The sequence below is a fragment of the Myodes glareolus genome, chromosome 9, assembly GCF_982192425.1.
Source record: "Myodes glareolus chromosome 9, mMyoGla1.1, whole genome shotgun sequence".
Classification (NCBI taxonomy): domain Eukaryota; kingdom Metazoa; phylum Chordata; class Mammalia; order Rodentia; family Cricetidae; genus Myodes; species Myodes glareolus.
This window is the reverse complement of record NC_142034.1, coordinates 34,753,256-34,778,054: the sequence shown is the minus strand read 5'-3', so window position 1 is coordinate 34,778,054 and position 24,799 is coordinate 34,753,256. Positions and strand designations below refer to the sequence as shown.

Sequence of the window (24,799 nt, the reverse complement as noted above, 5' to 3'; positions counted from 1 at the left end):
ATGGAGGTATGCAGGCAGTCATGTGCTGGAGAAGGACTGGAGAGTGCTACATCTTGATCCTCAGGCAGCAGGAAAAGAACTGTCAGCCACTGAGTCTGGGCTTGAGCTTCTGAGACCTCAAGGCCCTCCCCTACAGTGACACATTTCCTCCAACAAGGCCACACCTACTCCAACAAGGCCTCACTTCCTAATGGTACTACTCTGCCAAACATTCAAACACATGAGTCTATGTGGTCATTCCTATTCAAACCACCACAGATAGTCAAAGTGACATGCAATCAGTTGTGGGGGCAAGGCACTGATAACTGAAGTATCACTGCCAGTCAGAGGGGCTGCAGCTATGGGACGGTGTTGAAGAGAGACACAGAGAAAGTAGGGGGAGACACTGGAGGAGTGGTCAGTGACATTCAAGAAAGAGTTTACTTGATGACCTCAATCCAAGTGAGGGTTTGACAATGAGAGAGAGAGAGAGAGAGAGAGAGAGAGAGAGAGAGAGAGAGAGAGAGAGAGAGAGAGAGTTTCTGTAGATGTCTTGGGTTGAGTTATGTCTTATAATTGGCAGTATGTTTACTCAGGCATTTCATGTCTGAGGAAACCTGGACAGTCAATGAATTTAGGGGAGTCGGTTGGGTGTTTGGCAATCATTTGGGCAGAGAAAGGGGGAATGTGAGAAGCAAGATGAGATTTGTGGGGAATGGGTAATCTTGAGGGAACCAGAACAGGAGGGTGAGAATAAATACACAAAGCAGAGAAAGGGAGTTAGGAAAGTATTTGGTATTAGAGGAGGGTAAGGTATGTTGTTGTATGGGTTATATAGACTAGGGACAAGTGGGGTGAGTCATAAGGGGTGAGAGGGCAGAGTGGTGGGCTGTCATGTTGACACAATTATTGTCTTTATTGATAACGGAAGGGTCTGTCTTATGTGACTGTCCGTTAGGAGGGAGCTGCCGTCCATGTAAAAAGTGTAGGCAGACGTAGCTAGAGAACCTGCTTGTGTGTGAGAGGGATGGGGAGGAGGTACTTGAGAGCTTTTGGACAGGAGTGCAGAGGGTTTGGGGAAGGCTGAGTCAAAGGGGTAAAAGTGGGTAGACTGAAGGGAGAACAGGCGAGGAACGTGAGTGATGAGCTTTTCATAAGAGAGAGAATCTGAGATGGGGGAGGGGTTGGGGTCCTTTGTAAGTCGGGAGTTGAGGGAGAGAGTGGTGGGAATAGATGATCCGTGAGAGGGGATCCCAGAGTTAGTTTGTTAAACTTAGCGCTGAGCAGAGAGGTGAGCCAAGAGTGTGTGGACAAGGAGGTCTGCCATAGATGCTGTTGTCTAGTTTTGCAGAGGTCAGCTCCGGGGGCAAAGGTCAGTCCAAGAAAGTGTTTCTGTGTTTTGGAAGTTTAAAGATGGAAAGATCCACATAGATTTGGGAGGCAGAGAGCTGGGGTAGAAAGGAGACCATTTTTAAGTGTCCTAGATTCGTGACTTGGAAAGAAGAGAAGATGGAGATCTGGTAGCCCCTGGAACTGAGGAAATTGAGGAATGAGCAGTGTTAAAGAAGTAATGACTTTAAACTACTTTCTAGAACCCTCATGACTTACTCAAGCTTTTATATTTTTAGACCTTTGTATACTTTAAGTTGCTTTCGGAGATCTGCACAATTTCTATCATTTATTTTCTTTGGCCTGCATATCTTACTTGTCTGTTTTTCATAACCCTCAGAAACTCCAAATTTCTTTTAGTGTGAAGCCCGTCAGCAAGGCAAACTGTACACATGGAACAGACTGAACGGGCAGCAGGGCGTTTGCTGCTGTGAAAGCTACAGTTAGCCTTCAGAGTCACCAGAGACCTGAGAAGGGGACGTCTGATCAGGAAGTATCATTTAAATGGTTTTTGTGTCAATTAAAATGACAGGGACTTATTTAGACAGCTGTTCAAGGCTTATGTTCATTGGGGACAGAAGCCGTGGTCTTTGACTGCCCGACAAGAGCAACATTTATTCTTCAGTTGACATACAGAGCAGCGGGCCTTCGACTGTCAGACCCCGGTCTGAATTTTTCCTATAGAGGAAGAACTTGGGAAAATTGACCTGACTTTGACCAGGCAGAGTACAGCATTCAACCCCAAAATGTCCACAGTTTGTGCAGGTTCCTGGTGGCAGGGGAAGCATGGGGCAGTTCTATCCCATGGTTGGCATTACCATAGTCCAGACGGTGTTCTCGGTGCAGCGTCCCATCTGGCTTCTTTAGACACCTTAAACTTGTTTTGTTAGGAGGAGGTCCTTGTGTATTGTGGGAAGTTTTTTTTTTTATTGAATATCTTAAATGCCAAATAAAAAGGATCTCTGAGGAGTTTGAAGACCAAACATCTGTTAAGAATGCCTGATTTTAGGCTTAGCCTTAAAAACATGTACAGGAGGCTAAATGAGGCTCATTTCTGTAATTCATCATAACTGTATATATAGCTTTGATCATATTAAAGAATTTGATTGTTCATAAGGTGACTATGAACTTGCATGTCTTAATTTTCTTTAATGGTTCAAAAGCTAGTAGCTTTTATAAGATTGGGATTTTAAGCTTTATTCCTTTAAGTTTGAGCCTTACAATTTAGGTTGAAGATTTAGTTGAAGATCCTTTAGCAATAAATAAAATAAATCATAAATGTAGTAAACTATTTTTTCCTATGGAGGATGTTTCTCTCTGGAGACTCATGTGTCCTAAAACTCACTCTATAGAGTGTATATAGGCTGGCCTCTAACTCACAGAGATCCACTTGCCTCTGCCTTCCGAGTGCTGAGATTAAAGGTGTGCACTACTACCACCTGCCATAAACTACATTTTATTTTTATTTTTTAAGATTTATTTATTTGTTATGTATACAACATTCCATGTATGCCTGCACACCAGAAGAGGGCACCAGATCTCATTTCGGATGGTTGCGAGCCACTATGTAGTTGCTGGGAATTGAACTCAGGACCTCTGGAAGAGCAGTAAGTGCTCTTAACCTCTGAGCCATCTCTCCAGCCCCATAAACCATGTTTTAAGAACATACATTACATATTATTTTGTATGACTCAGTTTATCTGAATAGCTAAACTTTGACAAAGTGGCAAAGGCAAGGAAGCTAGACAAATTATTACTGTGAATCTGAGTAGATTTTAAGAATTTATAAACTTTATTTATCAAATATTCCTTATTTATGAGACATATGTTGTTATTTATGTAAATTTTCTTTAGAAGCCTGGTGTTGAACAGTTAGTAAAGATGTAAGTTTGTACCACTACTCCCTGTCTTTTAGTGGCGAAGCTCTGTACTCTGATTTTTAGGCAACCTTTATTTTTTATACTACATTTCTATTTTTGTCTAAAACAAAAAGAAGGCTATAACTAATTTTAAAAAATATATACAGTAAATGAAATAACTATATACAATCTCCTTAAACAATGAAAAATATCCATAACCCAATGAAAGATCAAAAACCACCCACCCCAACTCTTAAATTTACTTTCTGCTGTCTGGGAGCGATGGCATTTTTAGGGGATCCTGATAGGAAAAATTTGGATTAATTGTCAAACCCTGGGAGAGGTGTCTTTATCATTTGTTGTCCAATCTCTGCATAAAGAAAAGTGCAGAGCTTGTCTCAAGTCCTGGGGAGAGTAGTCTGTGAGGCTGGACCATCCCAGCTAGCCACCTAGAAATTGTTCTGAGCAGTTTGTAGTCCAAAGCAGTTCATAGATGGTGTTTTTCATCTTAGTGGTGTTATTATAGTCCTGGTGGAATCACTGCTGTGGGCCCATCCTCCTTTTGGAGATTTCAAAGGTCACTGTTAGGCATGGTCATGGCTCACTGCAGAAGACTGATAGACACTCAAACCTGAAATCATGTACAGGAAGGTATAGGAAGCCTTTTTCTAGAATCAGTTAGTACTCTATATGACCATTAATATTGTGATAAAAAGTTTAATATATACATTAATCTTAAAATTTTGGGTAAATATTTATACCTTAAGAAAAGCTGTTAAAGAGTAAATATAAAATCAAAGAATTATGAGATTAGTGGCAATAAAATGGTCATTAAATCTTTTTTCTTCTGTCCCTTATCAGGTGGCTCTTCTGACATGAGGCAGAGATCTTGGATTTTACTTTAACAAGCATGCTTGGGTTTAGAGAAAGATAGAGCCACACTCCAACTCCAATGCCATCTTTAATCTTTAATTGGACTGGGACTACGAAAAGATTATTTGTATTATTTGTCTATAGAGAACAGCAAAAATAAGCGTTTGGGAAGATTTATGAATTATTTTCCTGTTGGGAACGTGATATACTAATAGGACAATTTATTCTTTTTCTTGGGACATTTTTTTCTGGATGACTTTTCTTTTTTCTTCAGATGTCTCATTTGTCAGTGGTCTTTGGATTCCGTACCTGAATGCCTTTGTTCTCCTGAAAAGACAAAAACAAAACCCTTCCCCCACCCTGATTTTGGGGAGGTTCTTTTTTTGACATTCTATCTGATCAAATGAAAAGCATTTGTTAGTTTTATAGGTTAGTTTAGATTAAACGGCCATGCTGCTTGATGAACTGCCATCTCTTCTAATTAAGAGATCTCTCTTGTTCAAATCTTTATCAATTTTGATGGTATCCATAGCTTTCTTTTTCCTGTGGAAGCAAAAACAAAGCCCTATCCCCAACATAAAACATGTTCTTGTTTCCATTCTGAGGTCTAAACATCTTTAAAGTATACTGTAACATGAGGGGACCTGCTTGTTGGGGGTTTTCTGTCCCGTCCGGCCCCCCAGCTGTTTAGTCCCAGAGAAAAGTCACACTGAGATCTCTATAAGTTATAATGCTGATTTGCCCATTAGATCAGGCTTCTTACTGGCTAAATCTCACATCCTGATTAACCCATTTTTCTGATCTATGTTAGCCATGTGGCTCAGTACCTTTTTCAGTGGGGCAGCTCACATCCTGCTGCTTGCGGTGGTCTGGGCAGGAGTGGGAGGAATCAGCTTTCTCCTTCCCAGAATTCTCGTGCTCTCCTTGCATCATTTCCACTTCCTGTCTGGCTTTCCCACCTACACCTCCTGCCTGGCCAATCAGCATTTATTTAAAACATGATTGACAGAATACAGACAATTCTCCCACACCAGTATACAGACTCATTTAATTCTGTTGTTTTTTTCTAGTATCCAATGTCTCTCCACAGCTGTTGTTCCTTTCTCATGAGCATTCAGAAAATTATGGTTAATAAAGCATCATGCAACCTATTTCTGGGAATCTTTATCATTCAATTTTATTCAACATATCCTTTAGAGTTCAATTTGATCTTTCTATAACTGTGTGACCTGTAGGATTGTATGATATACCTGTAATGTGCTTTATAGTATAATAAGCAAAAAATACTGTTTCATTTTCTTAGAGACATATGTTTGAGCATTGTCTGTCTTTATGTGTACAGGTATACCCATGATGGTCACAATTTCTAGCAAATGTGCTTTTTCCAAACTCAAAGAAGTTTCCTATTTAAAACCTGAATAGGTATTAATGGTGTGGTGTACATATTTTAGTTTTACAATGCTACAAATAGAACACTCCATCTGCAAGATTTCATTCCTTCTAGTGTTCTTTGGGCTACTTCCTGCAGGTAGTAGTGTTTGGTTGTATAAAGAACAAGTAGACCATTTCCTTTTAATTTCCTTGGCTTGTTGCCATGCAATGGAAAAGTCGTTTTTTAAACCTTTGTTATCGGCATAGTGTTTGTGTTTTATGAAATTCTGAGGTCTCTCACACAATAATTGATCAATCATTTCTACATTACCTTGTGCTAAAGGGCCTGGCAGACCCATATGGGATCAGATGTGTGTTATGTATATGGGATGATTCCTATTCCTGATTATTTCTTGTAACTGAAAAAAATAATAAAGTCAATTTTGTATCATCTGGTATAAATTCAGTAATTTCAATAAGCAAAACAACTCGTTCTGCATATTGTGGATCAGTAACTATGTTGAGAGATTCCATAAAACCCATTAATACCATGAGAATAGCATGGCCTTTTGGACAGAATCATAATGGCTTAGATTCATCCAGTTTATTTAAATTTCCTGATTTTTAACCTGCCTTTTCTGATTTATTTGCATCAATATAGAATGTAAGGGCTCCAGATATTGGTGTTTCCCATACACTGTGAGGAAGGATCTAGCTAGCTCTCTTTATAAGATGGATTCTCTTGCTTTTGGGCTATTTGCTGTTAACCTCTCATCAGTGCAAACTCTTTACTGGGGTTCACTTTCTGCTCATGGTTTGTCAGCTTCATCTTTAGTGAATGGCACTACAGTTTCTCCTGGGTCTACTTCTGCTAACTGATGAAGTGAATAGTACTACAGTTTCTCCTGGGTCTATTATTTCTGCTAACTGATGAAGTCTCAATTTTCCTTTTAGAATTAACTCAGAGACATTTTCCACATAAGTTTTTAATTCTTTACTTGGTTTATGTGGTAAAAAGATCTGTTCTAAGATAATATGTTCCCTCTGCATTAAAATTCCTGTAGGGGAATGTTTGGAGGGTAATATGGCCAGAATGCAGTTAATATTCGGATACACATGATCCACATGTATCTTCTGCAATTTCTCTTCCACCAAAGCCAATTCTCTCTCAGCTTCAGCTGATACTTTCCTGGGACTATTTAAGTCCTTGTTACCATCTAAGGTTTTGACAAAATTATTCACTTCTTCAGGGCCTATTCCAATAGTGGACCATAGACAGGAAATGTCTCCTAGTAATATTTGAAAGTAGTTAAGAGTCTTCAATTTATCTCTCCTAATTTCCACCTTTTGAAGTCTTATTTTTGTAAGCTTATTTTATAGCCCAAATAATTAATAGAATCTCATCTTTGAATTTTTCAGGAGAAATTTTTAATCCCCAACAAGGCAAAGTTCTCTTTACTTCTTCAAATATTCTTTCTAAAGTATCTACATTTGAATCTGATGGTAAAATGATGTCCATATAATGGTAAACTGTAGATTCAGGAAAATTGTTTATATATCATTACCAACAGTTGAACAAAATATTGGCACAGGGTGGGGCTATTTAACATTCCTTGTGGGAGAATCTTTCATTGATATCTTGGCAGGTTAAGAATTATTTTAAGTGGGCACTGCAAAGGCAAAATTTTCCCCGTTTTTTTCTTATAAAGGTGTAGTGAAGAAACAATCTTTTAAAGCAATAACTATAAAAGGTCATTCTTTAGACAATAGAGAAGGCAAGGGAACCCAGACTGTAGAGAGCCCATTGCTAAATCATGTAATTAGCAGCTCTTTTCTTTCTTCCTTTCTTCCTTCCTTCCTTCCTTCCTTCCTTCCTTCCTTTCTTTCTTTCTTTCTTTCTTTCTTTCTTTCTTTCTTTCTTTCTTTCGAGGCAGGGTTTCTCTGTAGCTTTGGGTCCTGTCCTGGAACTAGCTCATGTAGACCAGGTTGGCCTCAAACTCACAGAGTTCTACCTGTCTCTGCCTCCCGAATACTGGGATCAAAGGCGTGTGCCACTACAGCCCAACTAATAACAACTCTTTAAATCTGTTCCCATTCTCCTTTCTCCAGATTTATTTTTTAATAACAGATACAGGAGAATTCCAAGGGCTGGATGATTTCTTAATATGTTGAGCATTTAGTTGTTCCTATACCAGTTGTTCTAAAGTATGTAGTTTCTCTGTTGTTAAAGGCCATTGTGCAACCTGTACAGGTTTTTTTGTCAACCATTTTAAAAGTATGACTGCTGGTACCTTTGAAGTTGTTCTTGAACAACCCGAATGACTGGTTTTTATAATACCTTCTAATATTTTTTCCAGAAACATGTTAATTTATGGTTTATTTCTAAGATTGAAGGAATGTTAATCTGAGTATTCCATTGCTGTAACAAATCATGTCCCTACAAATTTATTGCAATGATAGCCACATATGGCTTTAATTTTTCTCCCTGTTCTTCCGGCCTGTATATGGGTCTCTGTCATTTGACCCATCTCATGCTCTGTTTTACTGAGATAAAGTTCCAGTCCCTAAAAGTTGAATATTTACCTCCTGAAGAGGCCAATTTGGATGCCAAGATTCTGGTGCAATTTTTGTTACATCCGCACCTGTGTCTACCAGACTTTCTATGACAATGTCATTTATTCATGTTTAATTTTGGTCTTTGTTCATTTGTATCGGGGGTTAAAATCCTTACTCTATGGTTCTTACTGACTTTTGTTCTCTCTTCTATTATTGTTTTATTATCCAGAACAAGGCCTACCAGTGTCATGTTTGCCATGCCAGGGCCTGGTAGAGCCCTTTGGGATTACCAAGCATTGTCACACGAAACAATTTATCTCACTACTCAGTTTCAACTCCGGTAGCTGGCACCAAAAGATTCTTTTGAGACAATAGTTAAAACACAGACACAAAAGTATTGCTTGTATATGAATGTAGACTTTCAAGAGATCACTGGGGGTTTGATTAGGTTCGTGGAAACATACTGAGCATGGACATGAAGGATTCTAGACTTTGAAGAAAGAAGTGAAGGAGAAAGTTATTAGATTTTGCTGAAGAGACTGATTTTTTTTTGTAATTTCCATAGAAGTGTAGAGAAAAATAGGACCATGGAAGTCTGGGTATTTTATAAAAAAAATGACAGCTCTTAAAAAGAGAGGGGCTATAGGAACCAATATCATCAGAGACCTACTATCTAGAACACTCTGTTGGCCCAGGTCTTGACATGTTTGTGGAAACCTGGCTGAAACTCTTGGGACACAGTGCAGGATAGATGGGACTAGACTGTTCAAGATAAAATCAATCAATTACCAGAAGCTTAAGTGTGTTCCTTGGGAAACAGTGTTTGAGATCTGCTTGGGCCATACAGGCAAACTGCTGCTCAAACTGAGCTTCTGGGCCTGTCAACCAAGCCTGTCTTCGTACTGACGCTGCCAGCATCCGTGGTCTCACTTGCGCCATTGCTGCACTGTTTGGAAAAAATGCTCATGCTCTTGGATCCTAGGTAGACTCGATTAATCAGTTACTCTTGGGTGGCTGTGACCAAAATACCTGTGAGAAATGTTTTCCTCATTGATTCAGAGCTTTGTCCCAGTTGTTTGTGTGTGTTGTGGGGGTGGGGGCGGTGGGGGGTGGGGGGTGGAGTGGCAGAACACCTCACATAATGGTGTCAAATGAACAGACTAGAGCAGTAACAGGAAGGGGTCAGTGTAATGATCTGTCTCTTTAAGAGACAAGCCACGCCCACTCCCTACTCCATCTGCGGAGACAGGCTGATCTTCAGCTTCCTACCTCAGTTCTCTCTATTTTCTGGCTCCCTCTAGGAGAGGCAGCTTCAGTCTCTCCCCTCCCCTCTTCTCTCCTCTCCTCCCTTCTCTGCCTCTCTTTTCTCCCCTTCTCCCTTCCTTTCCATAACCACTTAAAAAATATCCAGCCCCATTCTGCATGGCGTGCCTATCTTGCCTGTCTCTCACCTGCCGCTGACACATGGCTCGCTGCCTGGAACCAGCCACCTTTGGAGACCTGTGGCATTGTCTCATGCACAGTCCCTGCCTAGGACTGGCTGCTCTCGCAACCCCCTGCCCACTGCCTGCCACCGCCGGGGATTCTGCAGCAAGCTACTCGGAGATCCCCAGCAATTTCTAATAATCCATTACAGTCAGGGAATGCTAAGGCTCCCAAGGATACATCCTCAGTGACTTACTTCCTCCTACCAAGCCCTATCTCCCAGTAACCTAATAGTCTGTACAAAATTTGAATACACTGTTTGATTAAACCCTTCATTAGGTCTGAGCCCTTGTGATCTAATCACTTTTGCAAAGGCACCGACAGACATAATGAAGGGGAGTTTTGCTAATCAGGGCATTGCCCAACCTAATCCAATCAAAAATCAAGGGTAATCTTTAGACATGGGTTTAATCCCCTCCCTCGCCCAACTAGCATTTCCTGAAGTCATTTCCTGCAAAATGTATTTGTAGCAGGGCTGTTGCTGTCTCTGCATGTTTACTTTTCCTATCCCGAGCTTGCTCATTGCTAACCACACAGACAGACCTGTGTCCACAGCAGGGTCATTCTTGTCTGATGGCAGCTACTTGGACAAGGTGTCCGAGAGAGGATCCATTCTGCTTATTCTGTGAATTCAATTCTCCAAGGAGCTCTGATTCCTATATAATGGAGAACGGATCTAGAACTCAAGGTCTGGGCACTAAAGTGTACTCGTGCCTATTGGCCAGTGGCTGCTTCTAGGTTTTCACCCGACAGAGCTAGGAAATACACATATGTATGCCAACTTATACATTCGTACATACACAGTTATACTTAACCATGTTTGTGTCTGGACCTGTCTTTAGGCAAACTGTAGCAAATACCTTGAGGTTCATTCCTAACCCCATTTAATCCAGCATCTCTGGATCCATTCTTGCCTTTCCTCCTTACCCTGCTTATAACATCTTTTTTTAAGACATGAGTGTTATTAGCTTCTACATATGTACTTATTTTTCAACCCTACTATGGATACAAAATAATTTCAAAATTGCTAATCTAACTGCTGAGAAAAATGTATTAACTAGAGGTTCAGTGTTGGCAGGCAATTTGTTTTGTGTTTAGTCTGCAGCTTTCTGTCAAAACACTGTTTCCAAAGTTACTCATTCAGTTCCTATTTTCCTTGCTCCTTTCAGTGTGGTTATGATTCATTTGTAGCGTGCACCGTCTGTCTTAGTTCGCATTCTATTTGTGAGCACCTCTCAGTGCCTGCTAATAGCCAAAATTTTACATGCAATAGAATTCATTCTCTGTGGTGGGACCCCGGGGAGGTGATTAGGGTCTAAAAATTCACTCCATTGTAACAAAACTCCTTTTAGGAGGTTTGTTTGTTTTTTTGTTTGTTTGGTTGATTTTTTTTTGTTGTTGTTGTTTTGGTAACTCCTTTAGGTTGTCATAAGTGTGATAATTTGTATCCCATCACCACAGATCTATATAAAACAGTCCTATTATTTCCAGACTATCCTCACACTGTTCCTTTATAGTCAATCCCTATGACCAACCTCAATCCCAGGAGCCACTGAGCCACTGCCCATCTCTATATTCTTTTGCAAGAGTGTCGTATAAAAAAAAAAGTCAGTATGGAAATCTTTTGTGCCTTTTAGAAATTTGGAATCATTTAGATCCACTCATGCAGTTTTCTGCATTGGCCCTTTGTTTATTACGGATTAGTGTTCCTTCCATAGATGTAATACAATTTCTTTAAGTGTTTACATATTGATGGATGTGAGAACTGGTTCTCCATTTTACTCTCATGAATAAAGTTTCTTTGTACATTCACATACATTATCATTTCTCTCTGGTAAGCATGAGAGGGGTGCTAGTTCATATGGCATGTAAGTGTTTTACTTTACAGGAAATCTCCAGAGACTACATAGGTGGTTCAGTGGGTAAGGACATGACTGCTGTTTTAGAGGACTGGGGATCAGATCCCAGCACCCATGCGGAGTGGTTCACACTCACCTGTAACTCCTAGTTTCAGAGGACCTAGTTAGGTTTTAAAAACCTAACTCCCAGTCTTCCAAAGAGGCTGTGTTCTTTAGCATTCTGACAGTGTTTATGAGAGTTCCATTCTCATCAGCATTTACTCTTGTCCACCTTCCAAATTTTAGCCACTGTAATATGTATATAGTGGTATTTAGCTATTTTGTTGTTGTTGTTTTTTTGAAGACCAGTGTGCCGTTTTTATTAGTGACAAAGCTACTGGAGTGATGTGACTTACAGTGTATCAGCCATGAAGGTCCTGATACTCCCTGCCCCCATTTTGGACCATGGGCCAGTACATAGAAGAAAACTATTAAGCCTGTAGAACATATACCCTCTCAATCAAGATCACATTTGTGTAATACCCAAGAGACTGCCTGAGGGGGTTCCACCTGCTTAGGACTTTTTTTTTTTGTACATTGTGTTTATTGAGCTATATATTTTTTCCACTCCTCTGCCTTCCTCTCCCCTCCCCTTCTACCCCCTTCCATGGTCCCCATCTCCCAATTTACTCAAGAGATCTTGTCTTTTTATACTTCTCATGTAGATTAAATCCATGTATGTCTCTCTTAGGGTCCTCTTTATTGTCTAAGTTCTCTGTGATTATGAATTGTAGGCTGGTTTTTCTTTGCTTTATGTCTAAAGGCCACTTATGAGTGAGTATATATGATATTTGTTTTTCTGGGTCTGGATTACTTCACACAATATGATGTTTTCTAGATCCATCCATTTGCCCTCAAATTTCAGATGCCATTTTTTTTTCTGCTGTGAAGTACTCCATTGTGTAAATGTACCACATTTTCCTTATCCATTCTTTAGTCAAGAAGCATTTATGTTGTTTCCAGGTTCTGGCTATGACAAATAATACTTCTATAAGCATAGTTGAGCACATGTCCTTGTGGTATAATTGAACATCCTTTGGGTATATACCCACAAGTGATATTCCTGGGTTTTGAGGTAGGTTGTTTCCTAATTTTCCAAGAAATCGCCATACTGATATCCAAAGTGGCTATACCAGCTTGTACTCTCACCATCAATGCAGGAGTGTTCCCTTTACCCCACATCCTCTCCAGCATAAGTTTTCACCAGTGTTTTGTTTTTTTTTAATCTTAACCATTCTCACAGGAATAAGATGGAATCCCAGAGATGTTTTGACTTGTATTTCTCTGATGGCTAAAGATGTTGAGCATTTCCTTAAAGTGTCTTTCAGCCATTTTAGATTTCTCTGTTGAGAGTTCTCTGCTTAGGCCTGTACCCATTTTTTTTTTTACTGGATTATTTGTTCTTTTGATGACCAATTTCTTGAGTTCTTTGTATGTTTTGGAGATCAGACCTCTGTCTGATGTGGGGTCTGTGAAGATCTTTTCCCATTCTGTAGGTCTTGTTGACCATGTCCTTTGCTTTACAGAAGCTTTTCAGTTTCAGGAGGTCCCATTTATTAATTGTTTCTCTCAGTGTCTGTGCTGCTGGGGTTATATTTAGGAAGTGATCTCCTGTGCCAGTGCTTTCAAATGTACTTCCCACTTTTTCTTCTATGAGGTTCAATATAGATGGTTTTATGTTGAGGTCTTTGATCCATATGGACTTGAGTTTTGTGCATGGTGATAGATATGGGTCTATTTTCATTCTCCTACATGTTGATATCCAGTTATGCCAGCACCATTTGTTAAAAATGCTTTCTTTTTTCCATTTTATAGTTTTTGATCCTTTGTCAAAAAATCAGGTGTTTGAAGGAGTATGGATTGATATCTGGGTCTTCTATTCGGTTCCATTGGTCCTCCTCTCTGTTCTTATACCAATACCAGGCTGTTTTCAGTACTGTAGCTCTGTAGTAGAACTTGAAGTCAGGGATTGTGATGCCTCCAGAAGTTCTTTTATTGTACAGGATTGTTTTGGCTATCCTGGGCTTTTGCTTTTCCATATGAAGTTGAATATTATTCTTTTGAGGTCTGTGAAGAATTTTGATGGGATATTAATGGGCATTGCATTGAATTGGTAGATAGCTTTTGGTAAAATTGCCGTTTTTACCATGTTAATTCTACCTAACCAATAACATGGGCGATCTTTTCATTTTCTGGTGTCCTCTTCAATTTCTTTCTTCAAAGATTTAAAGTTCTTGTCATACAGGTCTTCCACTTGTTTGGCTAGGGTCACTCCAAGATAATTTTTGTTATTTCTGGCTATTGTGAAGGGTGATGTTTCTTTGATTTCTTTCTCATCCCATTTATCATCTGTGTAAAGGAGAGCTACTGATTTTTTTTTTTAGTTAATCTTGTATCTTGCTACATTATTGAAGGTGTTTATGAGTTGTAGAAGTTTCTTGGTAGAATTTTTGAGGTCACTTATGTGAACTATCATATCATCAGCAAATAGAGTTTGATTTCTTCTTTTCTTTTTTGTATCCCCTTGATCTCCTTTTTGCTCTAGCTAGAACTTCAACTACTATATTGAATAGATATGGAGAGAGTGGACAACCTTGTCTTGTTCCTGATTTCAGTGGGATCACTTTGAGTTTCTCTCCACTTAGTTGGATGTTGGCTCTTGGCTTGCTGTATATTGCTTTTACTATGTTTAAGTATGTTCCTTGTATCCCTGCTCTCTTCAAGACCCGCATCATGTAGGGATGTCGTACTGTGTCAAAGGCTTTTTCAGCACCTTATGAGATGATCATGTGGGTTTCTCTTTTCAGTTTGTTTATATGGTAGATTACGTTGACAGATTTTTGCATGTTGAACCATCCCTGCATCTCTGGGATGAACCCGATTTGATCATGGTAGATGATTTTTCTGATGTGTTCTTGGATTCGGTTTGCCAGTATTTATTGAGTATTTTTACATTAATGTTCATGAGTGAGATTGGTCTGCAATTCTCTTTTTTAGTAATGTCTTTGTATGGTTTCGGTATCAGGGTAATTGTAGCCTCATAAAAAGAGTTTGGCAGTGTTCCTTCTGTTTCTATTGTATGGAACAATTTTAGGAGTATTGGTATTAGTTCTTTGAAAATCTTGTAGAATTTTGTGCTGAAACCATCTGGCCCTGGCTTTTTTTGGTTGGGAGATTTTTAATGACTGTTTCTATTTCTTTAGCAGTTATAGGTCTATTTAATTTGCTTGCTGCTCTTGATTTAATTTTGGTAAATGATATTTATTCAGAAAATTGTCTATTTCCTTTAAGTTTTTCAATTTTGTGGAGTGCAGGCTTTTGAAATATGACCTGATGATTCTCTGTATTTCCTCTGTGTCTGTTGTTATGTCCCCCTTTTCATTTCTCATTTTGTTAATTTGGATATTCTCTCTGCCTTTTGGTTAGTTTAGAAAAGGTTTGTCTATTTTGCTGATTTTCTTCGAAAAACCAACTCTTTTCCTCATTAATTCTTTGTATTGTTTTCTTTGTTCCTATTTTGTTGATTTCAGCTCTCAATTTGATTGTTTCCTGCTGTCTAGTTCTTTTAGGTGAGCTTGCTTCTTTTTGTCCTAAAGTTTTCATATGTTCTGTTAATTCACTAGTGTGGAATGTTTCCAGCTTCTTTATGTAGGCACCTAGTGCTAAGAACTTTCCTCTTAACACTGCCTTCATTGAGTCCCATAAGTTTGGGCATGTTGTGTGGTCATTTTCATTGAATTTTAGGAAGTCTTTCATTTCTTCCTTGATGATTCAGGTGAGCATTGTTTGATTTACATGTGTTTGTGGGCTTTCTAAAATTAGTGTTGCTGTTGAATTCTAATTTTAAGTCATGTGATCCAATAAGACACATGGGGTTATTTCAATTTTTTTTAATCTGTTGAGGTTTGCTTTGTTACCTAGTATGTGGTCAGTTTTTGAGAAGGTTCCATGAGGTCCTGAAAAGAAGGTATATTCTTTTATGTTTAGGTGACATGTTCTATAGATGTCTATTAAGTCCATTTGGCTCATAACTTCTGTTAGTTCCCTTATTTTTCTGCTAATTTTCTGTCTGACTCTCCTGTCCAGTGTGAGAGTGGACTATTGAGTTTCCCACTATTGGTGTGGGGTTTAATGTGTGATTTAAGCTTTAGTAGTGCTTTAGTTTTAATTTAGTGATTTTAGTTTTTGTTGGTGGTGATGTTATTGTGTGTGTTATTTGCTGCAGTGAGATCATTTATTATCTGTGTTTTGTGGATGCAGCTAACTTTCTTGGATTGGTGTTTTCCTTCTACCACTTTGAGTAATGCTGGGTTTGTGGCTAGGTATTGGTTAAATCTGGTTCTGTCATGGAATAGCTTGTTTTCTCTGTCTATGGTGACTGAAAGTTTTGTTGGGTATAGTAGTCTGGGCTTGTATCCGTGATCTCTTAAAGTCTGCATAACCCTTGATCAGGACCTTCTGACTTTCATTGCCTCCATTGAGAAGTCAGGTGTAATTCTAATAGGTCTGCCTTTATATGTTACTTGACCTTTTTCCTTTGCAGCTATTAATATTCTTTCTTTACTCTCTATGTTTAGTGTTTTGATTATTATGTGGTGAGGGGGCTTTTTTTTTTGATCATGTCTATCTGGTGTCCTGTAAGCTTCTTGTGTCTTTATATGTATATCTTTCTTTAGGTTGAGAAAGTTTTCTTCTATGATTTAGCTGAATATATTTTCTATGCTTTTGAGTTGGACTTCTTCTCCTACTTCTAATCCTATTATTCTTAGGTTTGGCCTTTTCATGGTGTCCCCTATTTCCTAGATGTTTTGTGTTAAGTTTTTGTTAGATTTAGTGTTTTCTTTGACTGATGAGTCTGTTTCCTCTATTGTATCTTCAGTGCTTGAGTTTCTCTATTCTATCTCTTGTATTCTGCTGTTTATATTTGCATTTGTGGTTCCTGATCATTTTCTCACTTTATCTGTTTCCAGAGTTCCCTCTGTTTGTGTTTTCTTTATTGCCTCTGTTTTGGTTTTCAAGTCTTGAATTGTTTCTTCCATATGTTTGATTGCTTTTTTTTTTTATTTTCTTTAAGGGATTTGTTGATTTCTTCCAATTTTTTGTTTGTCTTTCCCTCCATTTCTTTGAGGGATTTTTTCATTTTCTCTTTAAAGGCATCAAACATTCTCCTAAAGTCAACTTTTAGGTCATTTTCTTCTGCTTCATCTATATTTGGGTGTTTAAGTCTTGTTGTTGTAGACCCACGAGTTTTTGTTGGTTTTGTATCGCTCTTTGTGGTGTTGAGTGTGTTCCTACCTTAACTACCCATCTTTCGTCTGGTTGGTGTAGTTGGGGCTGGTCATCAATCTTCCAGGTGCCAGTGGACCCAAGGCTCAGGTGGTTGCTCCTTGTGGTGCAGTCAGGGCCATGCTTCCAGTCACCCTGGAGGTCACTCGATGTTTCTGGAGGTCGCTACCTCAGGCCTGCTCTGGTGGAGGTCACTGGCTCAGGCCTGTTTTTGCAGATGTCTCTGGCTTGGGCCTGCTCCCACAGAGGTCCCTGGCTTTGGCCTGATCTGCAGAGGTCTTTGGTTCAGGCCTGCTCTCCCAGTGGTAACTCCCTTGTACCTGCTCCTGTGGAGGTCACTGCCTTGGGCCTTCTCTAGCAGAAGTAGCTGCCTCAGGCCTTTTCTGGCAGAGGTTGCTGGCTTAGGACTGTTCCCAGAGATCCCATTATTTTCTCAAGTATCTAAATCACTTGTTTAATGAAATGAATTCATTTAAAACAATGTAATACAGAAACAGAGATTCATGGGGGCTGGAGAGATGGCTCAGAGGTTAAGAGCATTGCCTGCTCTTCCAGAGATCCTGAGTTCAATTCCCAGCAACCACATGGTGGCTCACAACCATCTGTAATGGGGTCTGGTGCCCTCTTCTGGCCTGCAGGCAGACACACAGACAGAATATTGTATACATAATAAATAAATAAATATTTAAAAAAAAAGAAACAGAGATTCATATAGGCATATGCTTATAAATTACAAAGTGGGCATAAATCTTAACATAGCCTAAACTGCTGGTATGGCCTGACTCTAAAATATTTATACAATGCCCCCATTCATGGCCATGATTCACAGCTGTTCTGAGACATGAACCAGAATTTACAGAGAAATCTCTTATTATAAGTTTATAGCCTAAGAAACTTAAGCAAGCTGTCTCTATGTGACAGGACTTTAAACTGATTTGAGGTAACAAAGAAGCAGTTCTGGGTAGGGTCATGTAAACTTTAACCCCAACACTTGGGAGACTGAGGAAGGCAGATCTCTGTAAGTTTGAGGTGAGCCTGGTCTACATGGAGAGTTCCAGGCAGCCAGTGCTACATAGAGAGATGATGTCTCAAAACAAACAAACAAATAACAAAATAAAAAGAAAGGAATGAAAGAAATGAGCAAATTATGTTCATACGTAAGCCCTAAAAGCATTAGATTTTTATATTTAAATTATCCTACAAGTTGTTGGGTGTTTTGACTACAATTACAACTGTTCATTTATAACTGAGATGGGGTCTGGGTTTAAAGTGACTGAGAAATTCTTCTCGTGGTTTTATGTTAACATCTGCAATGTTAACATAATGTTAACAATGTGGAAAGTCTTTAGAGTCCAAAGATAGAATCAGGACCGACCTGCTGTTCTGCTAACCACAGCTCAATTATTACTACAAACCTCTGACAGAGGGTATGCTAGGATGATACCACAAATGACAGTCCTTGTATGTATGGGAAGGAGCCAAGGACGTGAACTTTCACACCAGCCAAAACAATCTATGTCCCTGTCTCCTTCTCTATAGTCAACCTGGCTTTCCATCAGCTGCCAGCAGCCCTTCCTCTCGCCCTTGACGGGAGGTCTCCTCAAGAGACTTAAACCTGTAATTTTCAAAGATGTAGGCAGAGGCCCTCCAGTCTTCTAAGGTAGGGGCATCTTCTAGCTGAAATCCAAGGACAAAAGACTCCACAGGTCTGCTGCTTCCCTTAGGACACCAACATCCTTGATGCCCTGCTTTCCACACTCCTCAGCTTCAAGCTAAAGTGATTGAAGCCCCAGTGTTCTACAACAGGACAGGATATCTCCGTCTTGTTTTCTTTCTGTGGTGTTTTAGTTCATTGGGACTGGAATTTTCCTTGTTTCTTTATTCCCACTCAGGAGTCTGATCCCAGAGTACAGGGTAAGAAACTGCCCCTTTGCTGGCCAGGCCTCCTCTGAGTTCACATAGCCCGTGAATGTCATTCTCTGTTACAGATAGCTGCACAACCTATAGTCACCCAGTGAAGCCATCTTCTGCCCCAGCACTCCGCATCTGCATTCATGTCGGGTCCAGATTCTCTCTTACTGTCTTTTTAATATTTAATTTCCTGATGATTAGTGTAGACAGACTTTCTTTCCTGCTGTCAGCTCCAAATAATGATACAGAGACTTCTTATTAATTAAAAAAGCTTGATCTTAAGCGTAGGCTTGTCTCAGTGAGCTAATATAACTTAAATTAACTCATTTATATTAATCTATGTTCTATCACATGGCATAACCTTTCTTTCATCTTGCACCTCCTGTTTCTTCCCTGTCTGGCTGGCGACTCTACCCTTCTTCCCAGAGTCCCCTCTGTTCCTTGAAGTCCCACCTAACCTCTTCCTAGCTATTGGCTGTTCAGTTTTTTATCATACCAATCACAGCAGTATATTTTCACACAGTGTACAAATATCCCACAACATTTTCCCCTTTTGGTATAAATAAAAAGTAAAGGTTTTAATTCTACTACAGTAAAATTATATAAGAATAATTATCAGTAAGAGTTACATTCACAATGCTCAGTCCATTAGTATTGGTCAAATTTGGAGAAATTACTTTATTATATATCTTATCTTGATGAATCCAAAGTTTTATACCTAAACCATTTTCTATTATAACTTGTATTACCATCCTAAAATATTTTTAGACCTTAAAACATCTTCTTAGATAAACAACTTAGGCTTTTATGTTTCTCAACCTCATAAACTTTACATCTCTTGTGTATGTCTATTTTCTGAATTTGGTAACAAGGAAATCTGTAACTATAACTATCTGGCCTATGACCCCATCAAAGTCCCAAGAAGGTTATAATATCACATAAATAAACAGGAAGTGCAGAACAAGCAACTTCAAAAACTACAGAAATGACAGAAACAGCAGACTTCCTGAACATTCACCTAAGGTTCTTCTGCAATGTTGGGGTACCCATCTTCAGCCAATAGGCCTAGAATATTTGACAGACCTTTAGTAAAGCAGGAAACTTTCGAAGGACTGTCCAATCCTGTCTTGTCAATGTTCAGCATTTGCCTTCCTTTGTGTCCCACTTATCCAATTTGGACAGCATACTGTCAGCAGTCAAGGCAAGGCAATTTCTTGTTCAGTGGTTAACTTTGCCACAATGAAAGGAAACTTCATATAGAGGTGCTTTGATACCCATAATCCTTTTTTTTTAAAAGTAAATTGGTGCTTATAGGAACAGACATGTCTTACTGTCATGAAAAAAAGTCTTAGCTTTATTTTAAAAAATTCTTAAATTCCATATTCTGTAGATCTCTGAGGTGTTTGGAGATTATCTGACTATCTGTCTATCTAAAATATATCTCTGTTTGACCTTGCAAACATATCTAAGATATCTAAATTTGATTGCTAGATGACTAACTACTGACCTGTATTTTTAATTATCCTAAATAGTTTGTAATAATAACTTTCAAGGACTAGAAATTTACATTACACTGTTAAATGAGCTACATAGGTACAAAACCTTAAACAAAAGTAGAAACATATATACATATATATATTTGGTATAACAAAAATAGCCTTAAATTTGAATCGATATACAAAAATATCTAAAACAAGAGTAGAAGCACATATAGTGTATTTTCTAACAAAGTAACTTTAAATTTGTCAATATAAAAAATCCATAACAATGTAAAATGTTTGAGACTAATAGCTGGTTTTGAGTTTAAAATAGATCAATAGTCTACACTTTTATCCTATCATTCCTATATCCCCCTTTTATCTTTTCAGAAAGAGATATCTCATGTCTGCAGCCAAGATTCTCAGAAGCTTTCCCCTGATCAAATCTGATCCTTACTGATTTTGAAGAGAACCATAACTTTTTGTTTCCTGTGAAAACAAAGGCACAATCTCTCCCCCAATGCAGCATATTTTCTGACTTCCATTTTGAAGCAAGTTTTCATAATCCAATGTATCTTAACAGCTATTGGTTTTTGAACATCACCATTTAAAAAATTCAGAGTCAACAAAGCACCACACAGGATACAGACGCCCCATGAACCTCCATCTTTAAGTGGCTTATTTTTTATATTACTTTACTTCCTCTTTAAAGACTTTATTATTTTTAAAATATTTTTTCTGTGGCTGTCTATATCCATTTTCTTTTCTTTATCCGGCATCTAAGCACATTTGTAAACATACTGAACCTGTTTAGAGGTTTTCTGTGTCTGGACCTGGCTTTATGAAGCACCTGCAGCATTCTCTGACCGTGTGAGACAAATCCTAAACCGCCATGCCAGCTGCCATGCGGCTCTGCTTAGCGCATAATGCTGGTGCATGCAACTCCATATTCTGAGCCCTGGCCCACCTGAGAGACTGCAGGGCTAGGAATCCACATCCAGCTCTTTGTCCAGAACTTTTCTTAGCTTTCTCAGGCCTTATATTTGGATATTTTAGCCTCCAAGTTGGCCACCATATGTAGACTTTCTTTTCTGCTGCCAGTCCCAAATAACGACACAGAGACTTCTTATTAACTATGAAAGCTTGGCTGTTAGGGTAGGCTGGTCTCAACCAGTGTACAAATATCCCACGACAGATTAGTGATGGTTAGCATCTTCTGGGAGCCTGTTGCCCTCCCCATGTCTTTGCTAGTATGTCATCCACTGCTTTCCGGATCCACAGTTCTGGTGAGAATTTAGCTCCAATTTCACCGAGGGTCTGTCACGCACAAGGATTTGCTTCTCTCTGCTTTTTGGACTCTCTCTTTGTCTTTTGCATTTTGGGTTCTGATGTGCCCACAAACATGTTTCCTTTGATGAAGCAGACATATATTTCAATTGTTCCTCATAAGAGTGTTGTATCCAAACACTGCTCTTCCACAGTGCCAAGGTGAGTTCAGGGATCTAAACTGAAGCCCGGTCAGCGCACAGACATTCTGCAGCTCCGTGACTCTTTGTCTGCTCATGAATTATGTCCTCTGGAGTCAGGTAAACTGCAAAGTAGTGACTGACTGACGAGGGAGAAGAGGGGTTTTCCTGGGCCTGTTCTCATGTGACTCATCTCATAATTGGGGTTCACAGAGGGCACAGGTTAAAGGAGACAGCAATCCAGAGGAGGACAGACTCACAGATTTGACTCAGAACAACACTTTTTAAAGTTTTTTTGGTTTTGGTTTAGAAAAACCAGTTTACTGAGGTACAATTGAGGTACATTAAACTGCAGTATTTAAAATGTATGTAGATAGATAGTACTAATACATTTCAGCATTGTGCACACTGGTGAAACTCAGCACCGCAATCAGGATAATAAACCCATCACCCCCCAAAAGTTCCTTCGGAACTTCTCCCTCTTGACTCTCATACCTGCTGGTGACCCCCAAAGACACACTAATCTGTTGACTTTCTTTCTTTTGTCTTTTCCCTCCAACGTCACCTGTTTGTTTTGGGGATTATATAGCACAAATGCCAAACTTCTGTCTAACATCATAGGTAACCCTCACTGTGTTTTCCCTGAAATGACATGTTGTTTAGAGAAACTTTTCAGTTTCAGAAACATTTGTACAAAATAACCCCCAGATCCTCCTGTATACATTTTATTGTTGTTTTGCTTTTCGAGACAGGGTTTCTCTGTAGCCCCGGAACTTGCTTTGTAGACCAGGCTGTCCTCGAATTCACAGAGATCCGCCTGCCTCTGCTTCCCAAGTGCTGGGATTAAAAGCATGCACCATCGCCGCCTGCCTTGCTTTTCCTTTTTCTTTTCTTTTCAATGGAGGTCATAGGGCATCACCAGCAGACCTAAAATATAACTGAGATTGTTTGAACCTTCTAGACTTGATGAGATTGACTCCCGACTACCTTGCTTTGAATGGCACAACTCAGTAATGTCACTTCACTGACGGTTGGTGAAGTGTGTGAGCATCAAAGACACTTACTTTGGAGATGACAGCAATGACAGCAGTGGCCTCTGGTGTGCTCTAAATAATGACCTTCTCAATAGCCTGGCCCTTGGACACACATCAGGTATACTCTATGTCGTGAGGAGGCTGTGTGTGGCCCTTAGGTTCAACCTATTGTACCTTCTGGTTTGTTTCATTGTTGCTTTGTTTTTGTGATCTTGGAAGACAAACCTTGAAGTTCTTTTTTAAAAAATCCATTGTTTAAGTTTTTGTTTGTCAGAGACTTGGTCTCAGCTCAGATGGCTGTGAAACAGCTGTTCAGCAAGGATGACCTTAGAATGACCTTGAGCTCCTGATCCTTCGACCTCCACTTGTCAAGTTCTGGCATTAGGTTTGTGCTGTGGTCCCGAAGATCAAACCCATGGCTTCCTGCACACAAGGCAGGCACTCTGCACCCCGAGCCACATCCCTACAGTCTTGGATGCTTTCAATCGTCTCTAGATCACTAAGTATGCGCAAGGCAATGGAAAGGCTATGGAAATAATTGTTTTACTGTATTGTTTAGGGAATGACGACAAAAAAAGTTTGCCCATGTTCAGTACAGGTAATAACGAACATTTCCAACCTGTTAGATCTATGGACGGAAAACCCACAAATTCAAAGAGCTGACTGGATAGACCATTGGTTGTGTTTTTCTGACATGTAAATAACACATAAAAAGGTAATGACGAGAATATATAAAATTCAGGCCATTCTTGACATCAGGGTGAAATTCTTTCCATACTCTGCTAAAAATTATGAACTCTTTTGAGAAAGTGTTTCAATCAGAACCCTAGAGGTGAAATTTTGACTCCAACTCCAGGAGCTCAGATTTTAAAAGTTAGATTTATAGGAATCAGTAGGTAAGGAGAATTATTTTAAAAAATGGTATATTTGTACAAAGATAATGTTAATTATGTTTACTTAATTAAATATCCTATACCTCCACACCATGTGTACAATAACAATTTTGCATACAATTTCGACAGGTTGATTTTGATGTAAGTTTTATTTGGTTCTAAAACTGAACTGTGGATGTAGGCTCCATCCTTATTATTTATTACTCAGGTAAGATAGTAGTTGTCTATTAACAGTAAGATCTTAAATCCTATCATTTTTTTTTCAAGGTCTGACAACTTATTACTCCTGAAGTTTGCAGTTTTGACTGGATTCAAACTTAAAAGTAGAAGTTCTCAGCAAAGACAGCCTACATCTCTTGTTAATCTGATCCTGGCATTTTTCTTTGATTGCCTCACTCTCCTGGAGAAAAGTTTAGCATATGCTGAAGCCTTCTCTTTGCTTTTCTTTGTGACTTGCTTCTTCGTAGAGTACGTCAGTGTTTGTGTTACAGGACACGAGGAATAAGATGTTGAATCTTGGGTGCTTTGGTTCTGGACTTCTTAGGTTCTTTATTTAAGAGCTTTCTGACAACAGATCGGTGGACATCATCTTCTTTAGAGAGAATAAAAAACTTTCAGATTCTTTTCAGAGCTCGTGGGGCCCCCAGCTGCTGAGACACAGCTGTATCTGTCAGCCCAAAAATATCCTTCTCTTCTCTTATTCCAAGTTGAGAATACTCGGCAACATCCACACTGCATCGGCAAAGAGATTCACACTTCCTTCCTCCGGTTCTCCTTGGTCTAGGACAAGAATGCACCTTACTCAACAGCAGGTGCCCTCTGCAATGGGTCAAGACCCCTTGCTTCATGAGGAAACCTTGTCTGTCATCTCCACTCCAGCTTTGGACCACACAGCCCTCTGGTCTCCGCCCAGAGTACCTATCGGCAGGTACTTCTGTGGCCATGCTTCTCTCAGAAAGTGTGGTGTTTGTGTTTGTCCTCCACTTCAGTGAGCTCCTCACAGCCAGGGGCTGAGGAGGAGATACTCGGTGTCATCATGATACAGCCGATGTGTCAAGAACCTAGGAGGTTCGCTGACAAAAAGGTTAATTTCATTATTCTGAGTGGTGATGGTGCCACAGAGCATGCGTGGAGGTGAGGGGACAACTCGGTGAAGCTGGTTTTCTTGTTCCAAGGCTCAAGCTTAGGTCATCATGCGGGTTCTCCGGCCCTTAGCTGATTGTTTTCTTAGTGTGTTCTTTTTTGTTTGTTTGAAATAAGATCTTGACCTTGAGATCCTCCTGCATTCACGTCTCCAGTGCTGGGAATCCAAACATACACC

General features: G+C 39.4%; 1 protein-coding gene across 1 annotated transcript in view; it reads left to right on the top strand.

The window, feature by feature from the left end:
* Positions 1 to 24,799, top strand: part of Mks1 (MKS transition zone complex subunit 1) — a 38,372-nt gene that overhangs the window by 1,498 nt on the left and 12,075 nt on the right. The window lies entirely within an intron of this gene.